Source organism: Pipistrellus hanaki (genome assembly GCF_964339955.1).
Source record: "Pipistrellus hanaki genome assembly, chromosome: 4".
Taxonomy (NCBI): Eukaryota; Metazoa; Chordata; class Mammalia; order Chiroptera; family Vespertilionidae; genus Pipistrellus; species Pipistrellus hanaki.
In genome coordinates, this window is record NC_140506.1 from 30,436,256 (window position 1) to 30,457,103 (window position 20,848).

The 20,848-nt window shown below is 40.0% G+C and overlaps 1 protein-coding gene across 16 annotated transcripts in view; it reads left to right on the plus strand.

Annotated features, from left to right (window-relative positions):
- The first annotated feature begins 513 nt into the window (after positions 1-513).
- Positions 514-20,848, plus strand: part of ERBIN (erbb2 interacting protein) — a 96,020-nt gene continuing 75,685 nt past the window's right edge. For 15 of the 16 annotated variants that reach the window (XM_084880801.1, XM_084880804.1, XM_084880802.1 and 12 more), the window contains exon 1: positions 728-998. The gene's annotated coding sequence lies outside the window, so the exon portion shown is untranslated. Of the gene's footprint in view, positions 999-20,848 lie in introns of all 16 variants that reach the window. The other variant, XM_084880800.1, reaches the window with a different exon arrangement.

Below are 20,848 nucleotides of genomic sequence, written 5' to 3' on the forward strand. Positions count from 1 at the left end.
CCGCCGCCGCGGAGCCTGGGAGGCAGCACCTCCCTCCGCCCGGCCCCCTCCCCGGCTCCCCTCCCCTCCCCGCCCCTCGCGCTCTCTCGCTCGAGTGAGTGTGGCGCGGCGGCGCGGGACGCAGCCTCGGCCCCCGTCGCGGCCCCGCGAGCTCGTGAGGAGACGCAGCCGCCGCCCCCTCCCGCCCTCGCGCCCGCCCTCCCTCCCCTGCGCTTCCCGGGGGAGCCGCGCCGCCGGGAAGAAGGACAAGGAGGGAGCGGAGGCCCGGCGGCGGGAAACCGGGAGCGGGACAAGAGAGCGAGTGGTGGGGAAGGCGGGGCGGGGCGGGCCGCACGGGAGGACGATCGGGCGGCCCGACCGACGGCCCCTCGGCCCCGCGCGGCGGCGGCGGCACGGCGAAGGGCGCGGCAGGCGCGGTGGAGACAATAACCCCGCCGCCCGGCTGCTCCGGGGACGGCGCGGAGCCGGAGGCGGCGGCCTAGCGCGGCCGCGATCCCCCCGCCGCGGCGTCCGTGCCCCCCGCGGCCGGGCCCCGCCGCCGCCGCCGCCGGGAGAGCCGGGCGCCCGGGCCGAGGCCGCCGCCGCCCCCTCCCCGCGCGGCGCTGGTTTTCCGGGTTCCCCCGGACCGAGCAGGATCCCGCCGCTCGCGCGCCGAGGCCGGAAGTGAGTTTCGCACGGTAATTCCGGGCGGTGTCACGAGTGAAAAGTTTTTTTTTTTTTTGGTTTTTATTTTCCGGCGGAGATCGTCGTCGGGGCTGGGAAACTCCTGCAAAAGTCGAGGACCGGACGCCAACCCCTTTCCCAGCCCCCGCCCCGCCGCCGCCGCCGCCGCAGCCCGCGCTCCCGACCGACCGACCGACCGACCGCGGGAGGCCGCCGCCCGCATCCGCTCCCCGCGCCCGAGAGGCCCGGCCGCGGCCCGGCGGCGGCGGCGGCGGAGGAAGTCATGTCTGGCGGAGCCCGGAGAGAGCCGCCCCGCGACGCCGTCCGGCCGAGAGGTAACTGGCGGGGCGGTGTGTGCGAGCCTCACGGCTCCGGGCAGGAGGGAGCGTTGGTTCTTACTTTTCCTCCCCGGGCTGTCCTCGTCTCTCCTTTGCGGTGGTCGAACTGGGTAGTGTTTTAGGTGCTAAAGAGGATAATGGGTCCCCCCCGATCCCACCCCCACCCAGATCCCATCCCCACCCCCGGCCACCTCCACCTCCACCGTCGGACTCCGGGATCTCAGCAGAGGTCGCCCAAGAATGCGGTGGGACGAAAACTTGCAGGCAATGGGAAGAAAGGCTGCCTTTGTTCGGCGCTAGGTCCAGAAGTTGCACTTTTCCGGAATACATACACAGGGCACATACGTATTTTTTTTTATTTGTTAAGTTGCTGAGCCTGGCGCCTTCTGCTGCGGGAGAAAGTTAGGTAGGCGGCTGGCTGCAGCCAGGGCTTGGCTGCTGGTGAGATGGCTGCCGCGTTTGTTCATGGTGTGACCGATTATCTGGCGTTTGCGTTGAATCCTACATACTAGTTTGTTTTGTTTTGTTTTTTTGTTAGTTCTAATCCTTATACATATGTCCCATTGGATTTTTATAAGCAAACAGACAAAGCCATTCTTAATTGTTTTTTCTAGATAGGTAACATATTTCTTCAGGATCTGGTTCCTTTCAGGCATTCAGAACCTTGTAATAATCGTTCGGTTAATTAATGGAAAGCAGTGTGTGCTGGATTTTTCTGTGTAATTGACTTAGTGGGGGGGGGGGAGGAAGGAGTAGTGTTATGGATAAAGAGAGTTATACTGAAAAAAGAAGAACTCTTGTAAAGTGGGTGGGTTTGTTAGGACTTCTCTGCAGCTGAGAACAACATACAGGAAGGGAAGTTAAGACGCTTGAAATGATTTCCCTGGGAATCCTGCTGGCCGGTCAGCAGCTGTGCTTTGGTAATGGCACAGTGTTTACATTTTTGTGTTCAACCTAAAGAACTGACAGAGGCGCCCTACTCTGGGGGCAGGAGTCAGTGAAGCCCGGGAGACATTCCACCAGTCAGAGCTACGAACACTTCTGCACCAGTGGGCGGTCTTCACCATCCAACTAGTTTTGTTCGCAGCAAACAGCGAGTGTTTCTTCAGTGGGATCTTTTAAAGTTTATCTCCCCCCCCCCCCCCCCCACTTTTGAGGTAAAAGGAGGTGAAAGATAATACGGTGCCTTTGATTAGTTATTCTATAAATTTTGATATCCTGTGGGTAGGTATATCTTAAGTATACATTGTTTGGTTTGTCCATGCTTCCCCAAGAAAAACTGTTGGCTTAAGTTCAAAGAAAAAAAAAGGTCTTAAAGAGCAGGGTCAAATTATTTCACGGCTTGTCCTTTGTTATTTAGTAAGTACATTTCAGAATGGAATTCTTTTTTAACTGTTTGTTAGTGTATATTTCTATTTTTCCCCCCTCAGAGCTTAGTTTCTAGGGGGGGGAAATTTTTTTTTTTTTTTTTAAGTTGGTAAGATTTGGGAGCCACTCAGAAATTCCTTTAAGCCAAAGTAGCCTTATCAAGGAATTTAAGTGCATAACTGGTCTACTTTATGATTTTGGAACATATCCGTAGGCAGGGAAAGGTTATTCTTGGGCACCTGAAAGAGTGGAACAGAATAGATGGCATTGAACCCCAGTTTCCTTATATGGCCTATTGTTGGCCTCCGAGCAACAAAGCCTTAATGGAGCAAGTCTTTTATAGAGAATTATCACTTTCCGAAGATGTTTCTCTGCACTAAGTAAATTTTACATATGAAAAGTATTGCAGCACTCAAAGCAGAGACACGTTTTTTGGAAGCGAGATATTCATCGTTGTAGTTGCCATGAATGCCTCCCAGCCCCTCCCCCTGAAAGGAAAAATTTACTTTGTGGATTACTTATTTTGTTAGTTTAACACTGAATTAACGTAATGAATATTAGGCCTTTTATTATTGTCACAGTGTAAATATTTTCAAAGCCTTGTTTAAATGTGACAGTGGTTTGCAAAAAAATTTAAAAAGGTGATAAAGTATTTCAAAATGACTTTAAATTTTGGATATTCTTAGTATTTGTGTGGGTTTTCTTAGGGTAAATAGTCAGATCTAGAGTATTTCCAGTATTTGCTTATATTGCATAAAATTACATTTAATAGAACTGTTTTTTGAAGGTGCTAGTTTTCAATAGTGATAAACTTAATCCTTCAAGTAATTAATTCAAATATGATGTCAGTCAACTGTTTGAGAAACTGTAGCAAATTTCTCATGTATTTTTCTAGCTTACATGGAAAACAACATTTTATTGTATGTAATAACTATACACATTTTACATTTATCATCAGTAAGTCTCTAAAATTCAGCTACTTTAGAAATATTGGTGCTGAGCTCTTGATAGTAAAGAATATCATACTTTAATAAACCCATTTAACTTTTCAGAAAATTAGATGAACATTTAGGCACTTATCTTAAGTATCAATAATTGCTTATAGATAACCTTTTTTAGAGTTTTACTGGTTTTGGATGGCAAAGCACTTTTTTATGTAATTGTTACTTAGCTAGAATTTTTTAACATGTTTCTTGCTTTTGACTCTTTCCCATCCATTTCTGTTACATGCTTTGTTTTTTTCTGGGAACACTGGATAAAAGCCCTAAAGATTTCCTGTTCTGACAACATATTGTTCACAATAGGTTATTCCGTTTTTGAGTGCATATTATTTGCTCTTAAATAGAAAATGTGTACATGAATTGTTGCTCTATTATATTTGCTTTTGAATTTTCTAAGGAAATAAGCCCAGCACTTCTGCTTTTCACTAATCTTTGATTTATTCCACATTATTTGCTTTTTTTTTTTTTTGGTGCCTATTATCACTAATTATTGAACCATACTACATTCATGTTTTGGTTTACCTTTCTATTTTATGTTTCCTTCTTGTAAGAAAAAAATCTTTTCCACTTTTTTTTTTTTTTTACTAATTCCTTTAGTTTCCTATTTTTAGTTAGCTTCATTTACTTCTTCTATTTTAGCTTTATTTACTTCCCCTATTTTCTCTATGTTCAGCTGATGTTTCTTAATTATATTTTGTCCTTCCCCTCTTCTAAACTTTATTAGTCCATGTTTATCACCTAAAAAAAAAAAAAATGTTTAAAACAGGAGTAGATAAAGTTTATTTTGTCAGCCCTGGGTAATTCTGAATATCCCATTTGCATTCCAACTCAGTTTATATACCAGTATTTTAATCCGGTATTTATTAATATGTTTTGCTTTTATTTGTACTTTTGCTAAGATCAGGTTGTTATGGACTGAATATCCCATTTGCATTCCAACTCAGTTTATATACCAGTATTTTAATCTGGTATTAATATGTTTTGTTTTTATTTGTACTTTTGCTAAGATCAGGTTGTTAAGACTCTACAACCACCTATTCTTATTTTATGTGTTTGGCCTCTTAAAACACACAAACTTTTTATCTCTGTACCTACCTTCTGCATTTTGTTCTTTATCTTCCAGTCTTATCTCTCAAAGTTAGATGTCTTCTCTGTCAGTGTTCCTAAAATTTGAAATTGCCTTTCTTTGTCTGTTTTTATGAAACAAGCACAGTGAATTTTGTTCCAAGTGCCATTGGATGAAGAAGGCCTTGCCAGGCTTTATAAATAAATGATAGCATGTAAGACAATAAAAAAGTTAATAAAAGAAGAACCTACTTACATGGAGGTTATTTCTATGACTTTAGGTAGAGGATGTAGTAGAAAAACTAGAAAATAAAAAGACATCTAAGAAATCAAAACAGGCATAATGATGTCTGAGGACTTCATTCACAAGGCCATCCTTACGCAGAGCCCATTTAATTTTGTACACAGTGTTTCCTGCCTTTTTGGTGTACCAGATGGGGTGAGGAGACAGTTTGACAGCATCATAAAGTAAAAAAGACTGAAAAGCATCAAAAAGGAACAAAGACTGAAAACTTTGAAAACAAGGTAGTCTTGGACAACTTGCTTTGGAACACAGTGCTTTATGTATTTCATTTGTCCTTAAAAAGAGACACTATTATAGCATAGTATAATTAGAAGAAAATAGCCCTAAGGTCTTGGGATCTCCTTATATTCTTTCAAATTACTGAGAAACACCAAGTTTGGTTTATGTGGGTTATATTATATTTCCCGTATTAGAAATGTTAAAATTTGAATTTAAAATAACAATAAACTATGCATAACACTATCTTAAAAATAACTATTTTTCAAAACAAATTTTAAGCAAAAAGTGTGGCATTGTTATATATTTCTGCAAGGCCCTTATGCATGGTTGATTAGAAAACAGCTTGATTTGTCATATTCACTTGTACATTCAATCTTGCAATATGTTTTGGTTGAAATATATAAAGAAAATCCAACATTATACATATAGTGTTTGAAAAGAAATTTGAAAATTTGATCTTATTGTACTTAGTATACCTATCACGCTTTTGTTTTTTCCTCAGATGTTAGATTTTGTTGTGGTGGTGGTTCAAGTTTCATGTTATGGTCCAGACTATACCATATTGGTTATTTAAGTATATTTCCTCCACCTAAGTGAATCCCTATTCTTCTGGCTTTGGTTTATTTAGCTAATGGTATTTGGGTTCCTTGTCCTCTAACACGTTTCTTGTCCCTCAGGACATAATATTCTCCTGTTTTCACAATTATACTGCCCAAGTTTCTCTACCTACAGTATAATAGAGAGCTGTGGTGGAGGCCTTAAACATGGCAGCTGTTCTGTGGTTTTATTACCTGGCTGACTGCCCGGGACACACTGCTCCCAATCCTCCTTGTTAAGAAAACTTACCCTTCTTTTGGAGATCCCACTTTATGCTTGTTTTGTGTATCTGGTTCCTCGGATGTGTTGTGCTTTATTATCATCCCCCTCCCCCCAGCCCCCAATTCATTTTGTATTAGCTAACCCAGTGGTTGGCAAATTGCGGCTCTTTGGCCCCTTGAGTGTGGCTCTTCCACAAAATACCACGGCCTGGGCGAGTCTGTTTTGAAGAAGTGGCGTTAGAAGTTTACATTTAAAAAATTTGGCTCTCAAAAGAAATTTCAATCATGTACTGTTGATATTTGGCTCTGTTGACTAATGAGTTTGCCGACCACTGATGTAACCAATTCCTTTCTGTTCTCATCTGTGGATATACCACTCCCAGGATTTTAGTACTGGTATAATTTTTTTTTTTTGTAATTCTTTTTTTCATCTTTTAAAGTTTGGAGCAATAACATATAGGAAAGTTGGAAGCATAGAACAAAGAACATTTTTGTTCTGAACTACTTGACAGTAAGTTGTCCACAAGAAACATCGTTAACCCCCAATACTTTATTTCCTACAGTAAATAAGGGCGTTCTCATACAGAATTACTTCGTAACAATCAGAATTAGGAAGTTAATAAAGAATGCATAGATTTCACCAGTTGTGTCCCATTCTTTTAGAGCAAAAGGATCCAGTTTAGAACCATGCATTACATTTAGCTGTCATATTTCTTTAATCTTTAGTCTGGAACAATTTCTGCATTTACTTCCAGGGTCTTGACACTTTTGAAGATTATAGATCAAGTTATTTTGTAGACTATCCCTAAATTTGCACTTCCCTGATATTCTTATGAGTATATCTTTGATTACGTTTCATGACTAGATTTGTATTAGATCTTCGACACGGTTATCCTGGAAGTGGTACTGCATTCTTCTCTTTGCATCTTACTAGGTTGTAGGTAGTTCCAGCTGTCCACTGCTGTATTCATTGATTGTGTGTGTAAGGGTTATAACTGCTAGACATCTATGTGAAGGTAATCTCAACTCATTTGTAATTAGATATTTTAGGATAGTTTTTTTTTTTGAAACTGCAAACATTTTCTTTCTCACCAGATTTTGTTGATTCACTTGCTTACACATTTATTTACCTACTAGAGGCCTGATGCATGAAATTGATGTATGGGTAGGGTCACTAGGCATGGCTGGCGATCAGGGCGGATTGGGGCCTTCTGGCTGCTGGCCAGGGCCTTCCTTCGTTCCGTGTCGCCCCCTGGTGGTCAGCACATATCATAGCAAGCGATCAAACTCCCGGTTTCTTGGTCAAACTCCTGAGGGGACACTTTGATATTAGCCATATATATGATTGGGTTGTACTCCATTATCTTTTTTTTTTTAATCCTCACCCAAGAATATGTTTTTATTGATTTTGTTTGTTTTTGAGAGAGAGAGAGGCAGGGAAAGGGAAGAGTGAGGGGGAGAGGCAAAGAAGAGGTGGGGGGGAGAGAGAAGAAGGGGGGGGTTGTAAGGGGAAAAGAGGCAGAGAAACATAGATGTAAGAGAGAAACATCAATTGATTGCTTCTCGTATATGCCCTGAAACCTAGGTATGTGCCCTGACCGGTAATCGAACCTATAACCCTTTGTTTTATGGGACAACACTCCAACCAACTGAGCCACCCCGGCCAGGGCTCCATTATCATTTATTTTGATTAAATTGTTCAAGAATCAGTACTTTTGTCCACATGGATAAGTTTCTTATGAAGATAATGTTGTAGCTCCATTTTAGTGTGAGTACAGTAATTTTGATGCAGCTGTATTTTTCCGTATTGAAGTTACGTAGTTTGCATAATCCCAAAGTTTGGACCATGTGTCTATCCTCCTGAGAATGATGTCCTTGGAATGCCAAACCTTAAGAGGAATTCTACTAGTAGAACCTTTGTGTATCTGGTGGTGGGATGTGGAGGGTAGGTTGTTTTTGTTTGTATTAGCCAGCAATAAACCCGTAATCTAAAAATGAATCTCCTTGACAAGGCTAACAGAAAAATATTTGACTTCCCCATCCCTGAAGATTTTGGAACTGGTTTAAGAGGCATACTGGGATATCTTTTTGTGACTAGAATAGACTTACTCTCAGTTTTCTAGGAAAAGATAAGGATCCTGGCTGCAGCAAATGGATTCTTTGGGTGCCCTATTAATCTCTGGAGACTTAAAAAGCTTTAGTTAATTGTTCTGAGGCTAACTGCAGAATAGCAGAGACTGTGGATAGTAGATACAGTTAGATTTGTTAGATACCTGATATATCACCATAGTGTCCTACTTGCTCTTTCTTTTGAAAACTCTGGGAGTCATCTTCGTTTTCTGCCTAACCTTATTAAAATTAATACGATTTCTAGCAAGTCTGTCTTTTAGGTATTTATCGAGTGAAGATACTTTAAGGTAGGCTAGGAAGGCTGGATATGGTACAATCCCATTTCCCAGAGATACTCTTGTTAGTGTGTTTTGTATTTTTGGATATTTATGTGCATTACAGCATAACTGCGCATGTATATACATGTACATTTATAAGTATCTTTAAAAATGGGAGATTTATATATAAGGGAATTTAGTGTGTGTGTGTGTGTGTGTGTGTATGCGCGTTAGCATTAGGATTGTTTCTAGGTTATTATGACAATGCTGCACAGAATATGGGTTTATTTTTTAAATATAATTTTTATTGATTTCAGAGAGGAACGGAGAGGGAGAGAGAGATTGAAACATCTGGGATCAGAGAGAATCATAGATTGGCTGCCTTCTGCATGCCCCCTGCTGGGGATCAAGCCCACAAACTGGGCATATACCCTGCTTGGGAATCGAACCCTGACCACCTGGTTCATAGGTCTACTATCCTCAACTACTGAGCCATGCATACTCACAATTATAAACCTACCCATAGACATGAGAATGGCTTCTTGACTTTTGTGGTTCCTTAACTTTTTTTTTTTCTTTCTTTCTTTGAAAAAAACAACCCATACTAATTGTAAACATTTTTCTTGAACTGCTTAGTATTTAGTGTGATGCACAATAATAATTATGTATATCGTTAACAGTTATTTTGGTCTTTTATTTGATTATAATAGTAAATTCTAGTTATATAGTTTATATAGTTTATATAGTTTAATAAATATTTCCCAAGAAACCTTTGCCACTACTTACACCCTAGGACTTGTTTTTGTTAATTTTCATGTTTCATTGACCTTGGTATTGTCCTTAATTGTAATATATTTAATAGATGATTTAGTATAAATGAAAAATATATTCTCCAGAATGCTAATATTTTCTTCATATTCAGTAGATTTTATCACTGAAAGTGACTTAGAAATAGTCTGTTCACATAACCTCCTTCCTTTTCTTTTTAATTATCAGAAGAGGAAACTATTGGCCCAGAAGAGGAAGTGAAATCTTAGAGGTCATCTAGTTTGTTAGCGACATAAACGAGATTAGAAAAATAAATTCAGGTTTCCTAATTATTGGTTTTCCTTTCATATCAGCATTTTCCTAAGTATGTTATGAAGTGTACAGTTTCTTTGGAATAGCACTGTTTTTTATGTGCCAAATGTTCATTTTTATTTTACTTTATTTTGTACCTCCTTTCAGTTCATTTCTCCTCCTGTCCCCCAGCTTCATTGAGATATAATTGACATATAATATTGTGTAAGTTTAATGTTTATAACATATTGAATTGGTGTACTTTGCAATATGACTACCACCATTGAGTTAGGTATCACCTCTTATTCCACTGTGTCGCATAATTGCCTTTTCTTTTTTTGTGGTGAGAATATTTAAGATCAATCTGTTAGCCACTGCCAGGTATTGTGAACTGTATTTGATCCCCAGAAATATAATTTGTTTGTTTTTTTCTTTCACAACTACACTTCTAACTGGAAGCTAGAATAGCACTATTTTCCAAATGCTTTCAATAGATGTTATATAAAAAAAAGTTTTGAGTACATAAATAAGGAAATCTTGTGTTAATATACTTTTTTCCCTCTTTGGCAGATGTCAGTTCTTCATAGATGATTGTTTTAAATTTTAGAAATAACTAGAATAACATCTCAATTTACAAAAAAATGTTAGCATCAATATTTGAGCCAAAAAGTTCTATGAAGCCCTGGCAGGGTAGCATTGTCCCTGATATCCCAGGTGTGGGTTCAATCCCAGTCAGGCCACAATACAAGAATTAACCAGTGAATACATAAATAAGTGGAACAAGAGATTGATGTTTCTCTCTCCCCCTTCCTCTCTCAAATCAATAAATTAAAAAAAAAATTCGCATAAGACTTATCCTAAAGCAGTATGTAATTTATAATTTTAGGTTTTAAAATATATACTTTATTTTTAATAGTTTCATCTTCATAGGAAAATTGAGAAAGTATAGAGTTCCCATAAACTTCACTGCCCCCATTTTTCCTGCTAATTTACATATTTGTTATAATTGGGGAATATTTATTGGTACATTATTAACTCACATTATATTACATTTCCTTTAGGGTTTACTATTTGCGATAAACATTCTATGAATTTTGAACATGTGTAATGACATGTATCCACCATTGTTAGCTAGAATAATAACTATTCAGTGGTGGTAAATGTGTGGATGAGTGAAATTAAAGGAGGAGAGGGAGGAATTGGAAATACTTTGTTATAAGGTATTTGAACTATTTGAGAAAACCAAATTGCTTTTTTACTGGCACATATTCAGAAGTAATGTAAAATTGATGTTCAAGTTACCTATATTGAATCTTTGGAAACTAATTTTTAAGGAGATGATAAACTTTTGGTAATTTGCATTAACAATTTCTGGAAAATTTAAATGTCCTGTTTTATATCTGAGAAACAGGCAGAAGTGTAAGCATTCTCTTCTCTGATTCTTTAGTAAGTCTCTTTCCATCACCATCTATACCTCCCTATAACCCCTCCCCCCCCATCCTGTTTTTCCTCTGGTAATCACCATACTGTTGTCTGTGTTTATGAGGTGGGTTTTTGTTTTTTTGTTGTTGTGTTTGTGTGTGTGTGCGTGCGTTCGTGCGTGTGTGTGCACGAGTCTGTGTTTGCTTGAACACATAACATAAATTTTACTTTGTTAACTTTTTGTGTTTCCACTTGGGTGGTATTAAGTACACCTTGTGCCAATCAACACCATTCATCTTTAGAACTCTGCATCTTGTAGAACTGCAAATTTTTACAGGTTAAACAATAGCTTCCCATTGCTCTCTTCCTCTCAGCTGGTAGCACCCACTATTCTTTCTCTCCATGTGATTGTGATTACTTGAAGTGCCTCATATAAATGGAATCATAAAATATTTGTCTTATTTTACTCAATGTCCTCAAAGTTCATCTGTGTCAAAATTTCCTTTTTGAGATTTAGTATTCCATTGAATATACCTTTTTTATTTTTATTTTTTGCTTAATTCATCTGCCGAGGACAGTTGGTTTGTTTCCATGTTTTAGTTCTTGCTTAGCATCACTTCGAATATTTCTTGCCACTCCCTTCTGGCCTGCAAAGTTTCTGTTGAGAAATTAGTTGTCAGTGTTATAGGAGCTCCCATATAGGTTACTAACTGCTTTTTTTCTTGCTGCTCATAACTTTCTCTTTTTGTCTTTAACATTTGGCATTTTGATTATGATGTGCCTTGATGTGGGCCTTGTTTGAGACACTGTGCTTCCTGGACTTATATGTCTGTTTCCTTCAGCAGGTTAGGGAAATTTTCTGTCATATTTTTCACATAGGCTTTCAAGTTCTTTCTCTCCCTTCTCCAGTGTTGGTACTCTTGAAGTTGTCCCTATGATAATGAATGTTGGTACTCTTGAAGTTGTCACAGAAGCTCCTTATACTATCCTCATTTTGGGGGGTTCCTTTTCTTTCTAAGTTGTTGTTTTGTTTTGTTTTTTGTTGTTTTTTTTTAATTTTTAGAGCAAGAAAGGGAGAGGAAGAGAGAGAAACATAAATTTGAGATATTAATCAGCTACCTACTGCATGCCTTCCACCAATCCCCCTAGGATTGAGCTCATAACCAGGGCACCTTTTAAATCAAAAAGTGTCACCTTTTGGTACACAGGACAAGGCTCAACCAACTGAGCCATACCAGCCAGGGCTGGGTTCTTTTTTCTTTTTGCTGTTCTGATTGGATGTTTCTGCTCCTTATCTCTGTCAAATATCTGATATGATCCTCTGCTTCACCTTCTTTACTGTTAATTCCCTGTAATGTATTCTTCATTTCTGACTGGTTCCTTTTTGTTTTTAGTTTTGTTTTTAAGTTTTCTATTTCTTTGTTGAAGGTCTCACTGAGTTCAACTACTGTTCCCCTGGTTCATTAAGCATCCTTGTAACCAGTGCTTTGAACTCTGTTTAGTAGATTGCTTGTCTCCATTTTATTTAGTTCTTTTTTGGAATTTTGTTTTTTTCTTTCATTTGAGACATGTTTCTTTGTCCCTCATTTTGGCAGCCTCCCTGTATTTGATTTTAAGGAATTAGGTAGAGCTATAAAGTGTCCTGAGCTTGGTAGAGTAGCCTAAAGTAGTATGTGTTTCCTCCCCATTCACCTGAGTTGGGCATTCCAGGTGTCCTTCTCCCCCATCCCCCCATGTGCTCTGTGTGTACCCTCCTGTTGTAGGTGACTGTGAAGCAGGGCCAGCTTGCCACTAGTGCTGGGCCTGAAGCTACTTATGATTGGTATGAGCATACCAAGGCAACATGCTGCTTGTTTGAGAGATTTTAGAAAAGTCTGAAGCATTCAAAGACAGGCCCCTATACATGGAAAGGCCACTGGAAACTGCTTGGGTCAGTCATCAAGTTGGGTTTGGCAACAGTGATAGCCAGGTTGATGGAGACTCAGTTAGGGCACCTGTCTACCAGCTCTGTGGGGAAGGGCTCAGGGAAGAAAAAAAAAAAAGCCCTCTGCCAGTACTTCTGTCTGGGAGAAATCTGCCTGTCCAACTGGCATCCTGGTGCCAGACAGTTCAGTTCTTCCCTGTATGTCTCTGGTTCCCTCTGGGAGCTGCAGCCTCCTTGCCTGGGCCCTTTAAAAGGAACATCTGGGACTCCAGCATCCCTCTGTCTCATTCACCCACAATCCCCACTGGTTTTAACAGCTAGAATTTATAGGGTCTCTTCTTCTTGGCACTGGAACTGAGGACTGGGAGGTCTGGTGTGGGGCTGGGACCCCTCACTCCTCTGGGGGGTTCTCTGCAGCCCAGATATCCCTTCAGATATTTATGTGGGTGTGGGACCAGCCCCTCCTACCAGCCGTGATGTGGCTGCCCCTTTATATCCTTAGTTGTAGAACTTCCTGAACAGAAATGGTGGTTCTATGTGATGGTGGTTCTACAGTTGTAATTCTGATGTGGTGTGGGAGGATTCTAGTATTGTGTTTACCCTACACCATCATCTTGACTGGAAGCCCCCTTTCATTCTTTTAATGAGTTTTTTACAGAGCAAGATGTTTCATTTTATAAGGTCCAATTAATTGGGATTTAAAAAAAAATTTCTTTTACATTTTCTATTAAATTATTATTTGTGTACATATTTTAACATTGTCCCCCCCTCCCATTCATACCCTCCCTCCCCAGAGTTTTGTATCCATTGGTTGTACTTATAATGCATGTATACATGGGATTTTTTTTTTATTGTGCTGTTTTTAAATATAAGATGCTTTCCTTATCTCTGTATTCTGAAAATTTTCTCCTATAAATTTTTCTGAAAGTCTTAAAATTTTACATTTATTTTTCTTGTAGTCAGTATATTAAGGAGACACCCATAAATTTCAAGAAATGCTTAATTTCTGATACTCAGTTTTAAGTTTGGGAACATGACTTTTGGTTGATGTTAATCTTCATCTGAGGATTATTTTTCCATTACTTTTCAGAGAGGAGAGAGGGAGAGAGAAACTTCTATGTGAGGCAGACATACTGACTGGTTGCCTCTAGTATGCATCCAGACCGGGGGAAAGGAGTAAACCTGCAACCCAGTTATGTGCCCTTGACTGGGAATCAAACCCGAGACCCTTCATGCATAGGACTAGTGCTGTAACCACTTAGAAACACTGGCCAGGGCAGTACATGACTTTTAAACTACAATTCAGGCTATTTATAATAATTTGTTATACTATCAGCATTCAATCACAATTACTTTGAAGCACAGGTTAAATAGTTTAAAGCAGTGGTTGCCAACCTTTTGGACCTCACGGACCACAAAGTGGTCTGCGGACCACCGGTTGGCAACTGTTGGTTTAAAGTAAACCTGTAACATAATCTAAAAAAAATCTTCATGTCTTGGACATGCAAATTGCCCATGTAAAGTATCATCACTCTTAACTTCTAAGTTAGCCTGTGTAGAAGTCACTACTCTGAGGCTTATCATGTTGCAAAGAGAAGGTAAACATGTAACCAAGGACTTATACAGTTACTATATTTTTAAAAAGATGGCATAGAGAAGGGATTCATAGGTGAAATTCTACAAGTGCAAGCCCTCAAGAAGCAGCTTATTATGATAAACCCCTTCTTTTGAAAGGTATCATTTCTATCACTGAAAGCCCAGGGTAAATTATATGCCATGCCATCTTCATATAACAGTTGAGGCAATAGAATAAATGCAGAAGTATCACAATAAATCCCACTTAATGCAACTATACAGACTAACACTTCTCTACAAATTAAGTTCTTTGTCTTCTGACTGCCAATTAAATTAAGGGTTATAGACCAAAGTCTATTCATATACCTAGCATTTCAGTAAGCTATTCCATGTACATAGTCACCCCTAACTGCCTTCCCTTACAGGCTTGATTGCCCCCAACTGCGCTCCCTTGCAGGCCTGGTCCTTCCCAACTGCCCTCCCCTGCTGGCCTGATCGTCCATAACTGCCCTCCCCTGCTGGCCATCTTGTGGTGACTATCTTGTGTCCACATGGAGGCAGCCATCTTTTACCACATGGGGGCAACCATCTTGTGTGTTGGAGTGATGATAAATTTGCATATCACTTTTATTAGATAGGATAGAGGCCTGGTACACGGGTGGAGGCCAGCTGGTTTGCCCTGAAAGGTGTCCTGGATCAGGGTGGGGGTTCCCTTAGGCTGTGGGGCAGCCTGGGTAAGGCGCCTGTGGTGGTTTGCAGGCTGACCATGCCCCTCTTTCCCCCGCTCCCCGGCAACCCAAGCGAAGGCTCTGGGATTTGGGATTTATTTATCTTCTATAATTTAAACTTTGTAGCCTTGGACAGAGGCCTGAGCTGGCCAGGGTGTGAAGGAAGCGTGACTTCTTCCATTGCCAGGGAAACCCAAGCCTCCTACTTGCTCTTGATTGGCTGGTGGGCATAGCTTGTTGGTGTGGCAGAGGTATGGTCAATTTGCATATTGCTCTTTTATTAGATAGGATTATGGTTCTTTTTTAAAAATATGTATTTTACTGATTTTTTACAGAGAGGAAGAGAGAGAGATAGTGTTAGAAACATCGATGAGAGAGAATCACCGTTCAGTTGCTTCTTGCACACCCCTACTAGGGATGTGCCAGCAACCAAGGTACATGCCCTTGACCAGAGTCGAACCTGGGACCTTTCAGTCCACAGGCTGATGCTCTATCCATTTAGCCAAACCGCTTTCAGCAGGATTATAGTTCTTAACTCATTCACTACTGCATATAAGATGCCAACAGTGAGTTTTATTCACTGGCCCCTTTAAGAAGTCTGATACTGAACACCACTTCTCTGATAAATTGGCATGCCTTCATTTAGTATGCACTTGATGACTCTGTTTGACAATCAGACCTGGATGAAAGGTGATGACTATGGTTTGGTTATCAAGAGCAGCTGTGGCTTTTTTTTTTTTTTTTTTTTTTTTTTAATATGGAACTCTACGAATTTGTGTGTCATCCTTACACAGGGCCATGCTAATCTTCTCTGTATTATTCCAGTTTTGTATATGTGCTGCTGAAGCAAGCACAGCTATTAGCTTTTGAAAGGCACACAGTGCTTCCACCAGCTATATGTCCATACACACAGAAAGGTCATCTCCTTGTCTATGAAAACAGCATGACCCTTCTGATCTAAAATAGTGATAAAATTTCCTGGCTCTAGTCTTGGCTTTTGGTGTCCTTCATCATGGAATGTTACCTTCTGGTCATCTTTCATACCTTTGTCAAATGTAAACTTCTAGAATCTTCTTCTCTCCAACTGTCTTCCATCCATTGCAGCTTTTGCATCTGTCTCCAGTACATCTGGCCTGGCATTCCATGGCACACAGACTGAATTTGCTAAAGGTCCCATCTGAGGAATTCTCATTTGCATCCCAGTACCTCTGAGATTGGGCCAGTACTCTACTGATCCTTTCTTCTCACCTGGGTCTTCACATGTGTTACAAATCATACTTGTTTGCTGAGCTAGTTTTCTGGTTGCACAATTATTTAAATCTAAGGTTATTGAGAGCTGATGCTTCTTTTTATCTGCATCCTTCCTCCTCCTCTAAATATATCAAAGATGTCCATGGCAGAGCCAGAACTGCCCCCTCTCCACCTTCTTTAATAGCCTGTTCTCCTTTGTTACATAATTCCCTTTTCTTTGCATTAGAGCAGTGTTTCCCAACCTTCTCTCATGATGAGAATCACCTGGTGGAGTTGTTAAAACACAGATTCCTGAATCCCAACTAAGAAGTGCTAAACTAGAATTTTTGGGAACATATAGGTAAAATTGCATACTTAACTAGTGCTCTAAGACAGATGTTATATACAGAGCACTAAGTTAGGTATGCAATTTTACCTATATGTTCCCAAAAATTCTAGTTTAGCACTTCTTAGTTGGGATTCAGGAATCTGTGTTTTAACAACTCCACCAGGTGATTCTCATCATGAGAGAAGGTTGGGAAACACTGCATTAGAGGACACTTCTTAACTTAAGAAATCTATTTAAACTTCTCTCCTTCATTTGGATTCTTATCAGGTGGTACTTCAAGGCCAGCTTCCTGTAAGCCTTTTCAGTTCTTCTTGGGTGGCATTGGGTTTGACTCCCAGAAAATCATAGTAAGTGGTTTCTTTTACCATTTTTGACAGGCAGTGAGCAGTCCATGGCCAGTGTAGGGGAGTGGGAAAGAGCCCATTGCTTTGTGAGTTTGGGCAGCCGTGCTCCCATTGAGCATTCTGGAAAGCTCCACGGACATTTTACATTCAAATCTGTGATCCATTTTGAGTTAAATTCCAAATAAGGGGAAAGATTTAGGTTAAGGTTTTTTTTTTTTTTGTTTTTGTTTTGCCTCTGGATATCCAGTTGCTTCAGCACTGTTTCTAAGAAAGGCTGCATTTTTCCTCTGTGGAACTGCCTGCATCTTTGTTGAAAATCATTTGGAAATATTTGCGTGGGTAGGCATTTTTTAAAATAAGGAAATGTACAAAATAGAAAGTAAAAATCACATGCAATTCCACCCCTCTGAGATAATGATAATCTTCTATCTATAATAATAAAAGCGTAATATGCTAATTAGACCGGATGTCCTTCCGGATTACCTACTGGACGAAACTGGGGCTGCAAGGGAAGCCTGGGTCCTGGGTGCTAGAAGGAAACTTTGTGCATCAGGACTCTAGTCTACTAATATTTTTTTAAAATATATTTTATTGATTTTTCACAGAGATGAAGGGAGAGGGATAGAGCGCTAGAAACATCGATGAGAGAGAAACATCGAATAGCTGCCTCCTGCATACCCCCTACCTCGGGGATGTGCCTGCAACCAATGTACATTCCCTTGACCAGAATCGAACCTTGGACCTTTCAGTCCGCAGATTGATGCTCCATCCACTGAGCCAAACCGGTTTTGGCGTCCAGTCTATTAATATTTTGTTGTATTTCTTTCTAGTCATTCCTTAAGCCTGTGTGTATGTGCATAAGATGATATATTTTTTTGTTTTGAAAAACAAACTGTTCCTAGTTTTTTGTTCTTTTATTATGAGCAATTTTGTTTTATGTAGCTCTGCTGTAATTTATTATTGATGAGATTTTCTAGTATTTCCATTTGTTTTTTTATAACATAATATTCAACCCATAATGAATAGGTTCTCAGTTTTAACTTGTTAAATTAACTTAGACATATTCATCATTTACCTTAAAAAAGACAAAACTCTACTTTTTGTCTAGTCTTTAACCTATTTTTGCCAAGCATTGCAGTATGTACACAGGGGTCTTCAAACTACGGCCTGCGGGCCACAGAGGAGTCTGATCCGGCCCGCCATGTTTTTTGGGCAGTGAGCGCAGCCGAGGTGTTACAGTAGGAATTAGTAGTTCATATAGTCCGGCCCTCCAGCTCTCTGAGGGACCGTGATCTGGCCCCCACTTTAAAAAGTTTGAGGACCCCTGTAACTAGTACAATGGTCGGCAAACTCATTAGTCAACAGAGCCAAATATCAACAGTACATGATGGAAATTTCTTTTGAGAGCTAAATCTTTTAAACATAAACAAGTTCTAACGCCACTTCTTCAAAATAGACTTGCCCAGGCCGTGGTATTTTGTGGAAGAGCCACACTCAAGGGGCCAAAGAGCTGCATGTGGTTCGCGAGCCGCAGTTTGCCGACCACTGTACTAGTATATAGTACAGTCTTGGGCACTTCAGAGTAGAGTATTTCTTTGGATTGTATAAGGTGAAGAGATTTCGGTGTATCAATTTACAGAGCACAGTTCCTTTCTATGCTTCAGATATCTATCTACCTTGTCTACTTCATAAGGAGGAGCAAGGATTTGAGGCAGGTTTCTGGAGATTCTATTCTCCTAGCTTTAGAAGTTACATAGAGCAACAGCATTTACACATCTACCTTGTGCTAAGGACAGTTCTAGGCTCCTGGGAGAGAACAGATACTATATGAAGTCCTGCTTGATTATGTTGTAGGCTATAAATAGCACCACTTTCATTCTAGTAAGGGAAGAAACCGAGACATTCTTTTCTTTTGTCAGGATCCATTGTGCCATATGGCCTATTTATTTATTTATTTATTTTCCCAGGAGAGCTAAATTTTATTGGATGCTTAACTTTTAGTATAAGTGCTCTACTGACAGGCCTGAAGAGGCCTATCACTGAGTCCTGTCTCTCCTCACCTCTGGAGAAAGAATCTGCTTTAAGCACGTCCTCTTCCCCTTTTGGGATTCTTTCTTTTTTTTTTTTTTTTAATTTTTAATTTAATTTTTATTGTTTGAAGCATTATAAATAGTAGTACATATGTCTCCTTTTTTTTCCCCCTTGACCTCCCCCCAAGCCCCCCACCCCACATATGCCTTCACCAGCCTCCTCCCGCCCCTCCCCCCCAGTGTCCTGTATCCATTAGTTATGTTTGCATGCATGTAAGTCCTTCGGTTGATCTCTTACAGCCCCCTTCCAACCTCCCCTGCCTTCCCGCGGTGTTTGACAGACTGTTCAGTGGTTCTTTACCTCTATAACTACTTTTCCCCCATTTCTTTAAAAAGTCTTGCAACTGAAGACTAGAAATAAACATAATAACAAAAAATGTTGAGTCCCAATTTCAATGTCCAACAGTTCTGAGACCCAGTTTCAGTGTCAAATAGTTCCTTATGTGTACATGTCAGCAATGATATCTGGATGATGGACAGATGGTGGCAATGCAGGTCCATCCTCTCTGGTTTGGTCCTGGGCAGCCTGCGTTGATGCACAGCTGCTGACTGCCAGCGTGGCCAGGCGTCGTCAGCGTCTTCCGTCCCTGGACTGTTTCTCCTTTTGTCTTGGTGGTTGGAGCAGACCTGACAACTCCTCTCTGTTGTAGGAATCCCCATGGTCTTGGAGTAGTGTTCTGAAAATATACAAACGTATTCTCCACCAAAAGTTAACAAAGGAATCTTTTCTATAAAATTGACTTGGGATCCTTTTTATTTTTGCCCAAACGATTTTCCTTTGGCTTATTTTGACGCCCATGTGTGATTTTCATAGGTGTCTTGCTGTTACCATTAAAAATGAAAATTAATTTTCTACAGTAAAAAATTTCTAGATGTAATGTACTTACCGGATATTTTTCCTTACATGATATTACCCTACTATCCCTCCTTTTATTTTAATGGATGCTTTTGTAAATTTTGTAATGCCGTCTTGATAACTTTAAATTTTAAGTTTTTGTACAAAAATAAGCCAGCCATGTACTCAGTTGCCAGCCCTTTCCACGTGTTCACCCCTGTGCCTCTGCCTTCTGCACCTTCTCTGAGTCTGTGTGCTTTTCTCTTTCCTTCTGGTTGTGGAATTTCCACTCAGCCAGTCCTTTTAAAAGTTTTTTTTTTTTTTTTTTTTTTTTATTGTTTAAAGTATTACATATAGTAGTACATATATCTCCTGCTTCCCCCCATTTATCTTCCCCCAGCCTCCTCTACCCCTTGTCACATGCCCTCATGCCCCTCCTCCCCCCAGTGTCTTGTACCCTTGGTTGTGATGTGGTCCTGGATGATGTCCATTTTGTCTTTTAGTTGTAGTTTTGAAGTTTTTGTGAGGCCTCTTTATTTATGTAGTTAGCTTGCTGTGTAACTCCCTAAGTCTGTTTGCTTGTTTGGTTGGCTTGGGAATCTTTTGAAATGATACTTAAGGGCAAACTTTAAAAAAAAACAACCAAAAAAAAAACCTGTCATTTTATTTGTTCACTATATGATGGAATTATTTAAATAAGATCTCTGTATGTTCAATTTGACTATTTTGACTATTGTTTTAGTATCTTTTTAAAAATAAGATTTTAGGTGATTTTTAATAGGATGTGAATACTATAGTTAATAGGATTGGAAAATCATCCAAAAAAGGAGTGAGGAACTACGTAACTTTTAAGTAATTTAGCTTCATTGCTGTGATAGAACATCTGATTCAACTAAGCTTCCTGTGAGCCAGTATTCTCATTACCCCAAATAAAGATACATCACAAGTTCTTTAGAGGAGATGAAAGATTTTTTTAGTGTTTAAATTATAAATGATTTTCAAAATGTCAACTCCCTTATGAAAGAGCTGCTGAGTAATGAGTGGATAGTGTTGACAATAATTCAACAGCGTATATTCTATAGCTCTCAGGCTCTTTTTCATAATGATTTTTTAAATAAAAAAAGGATAC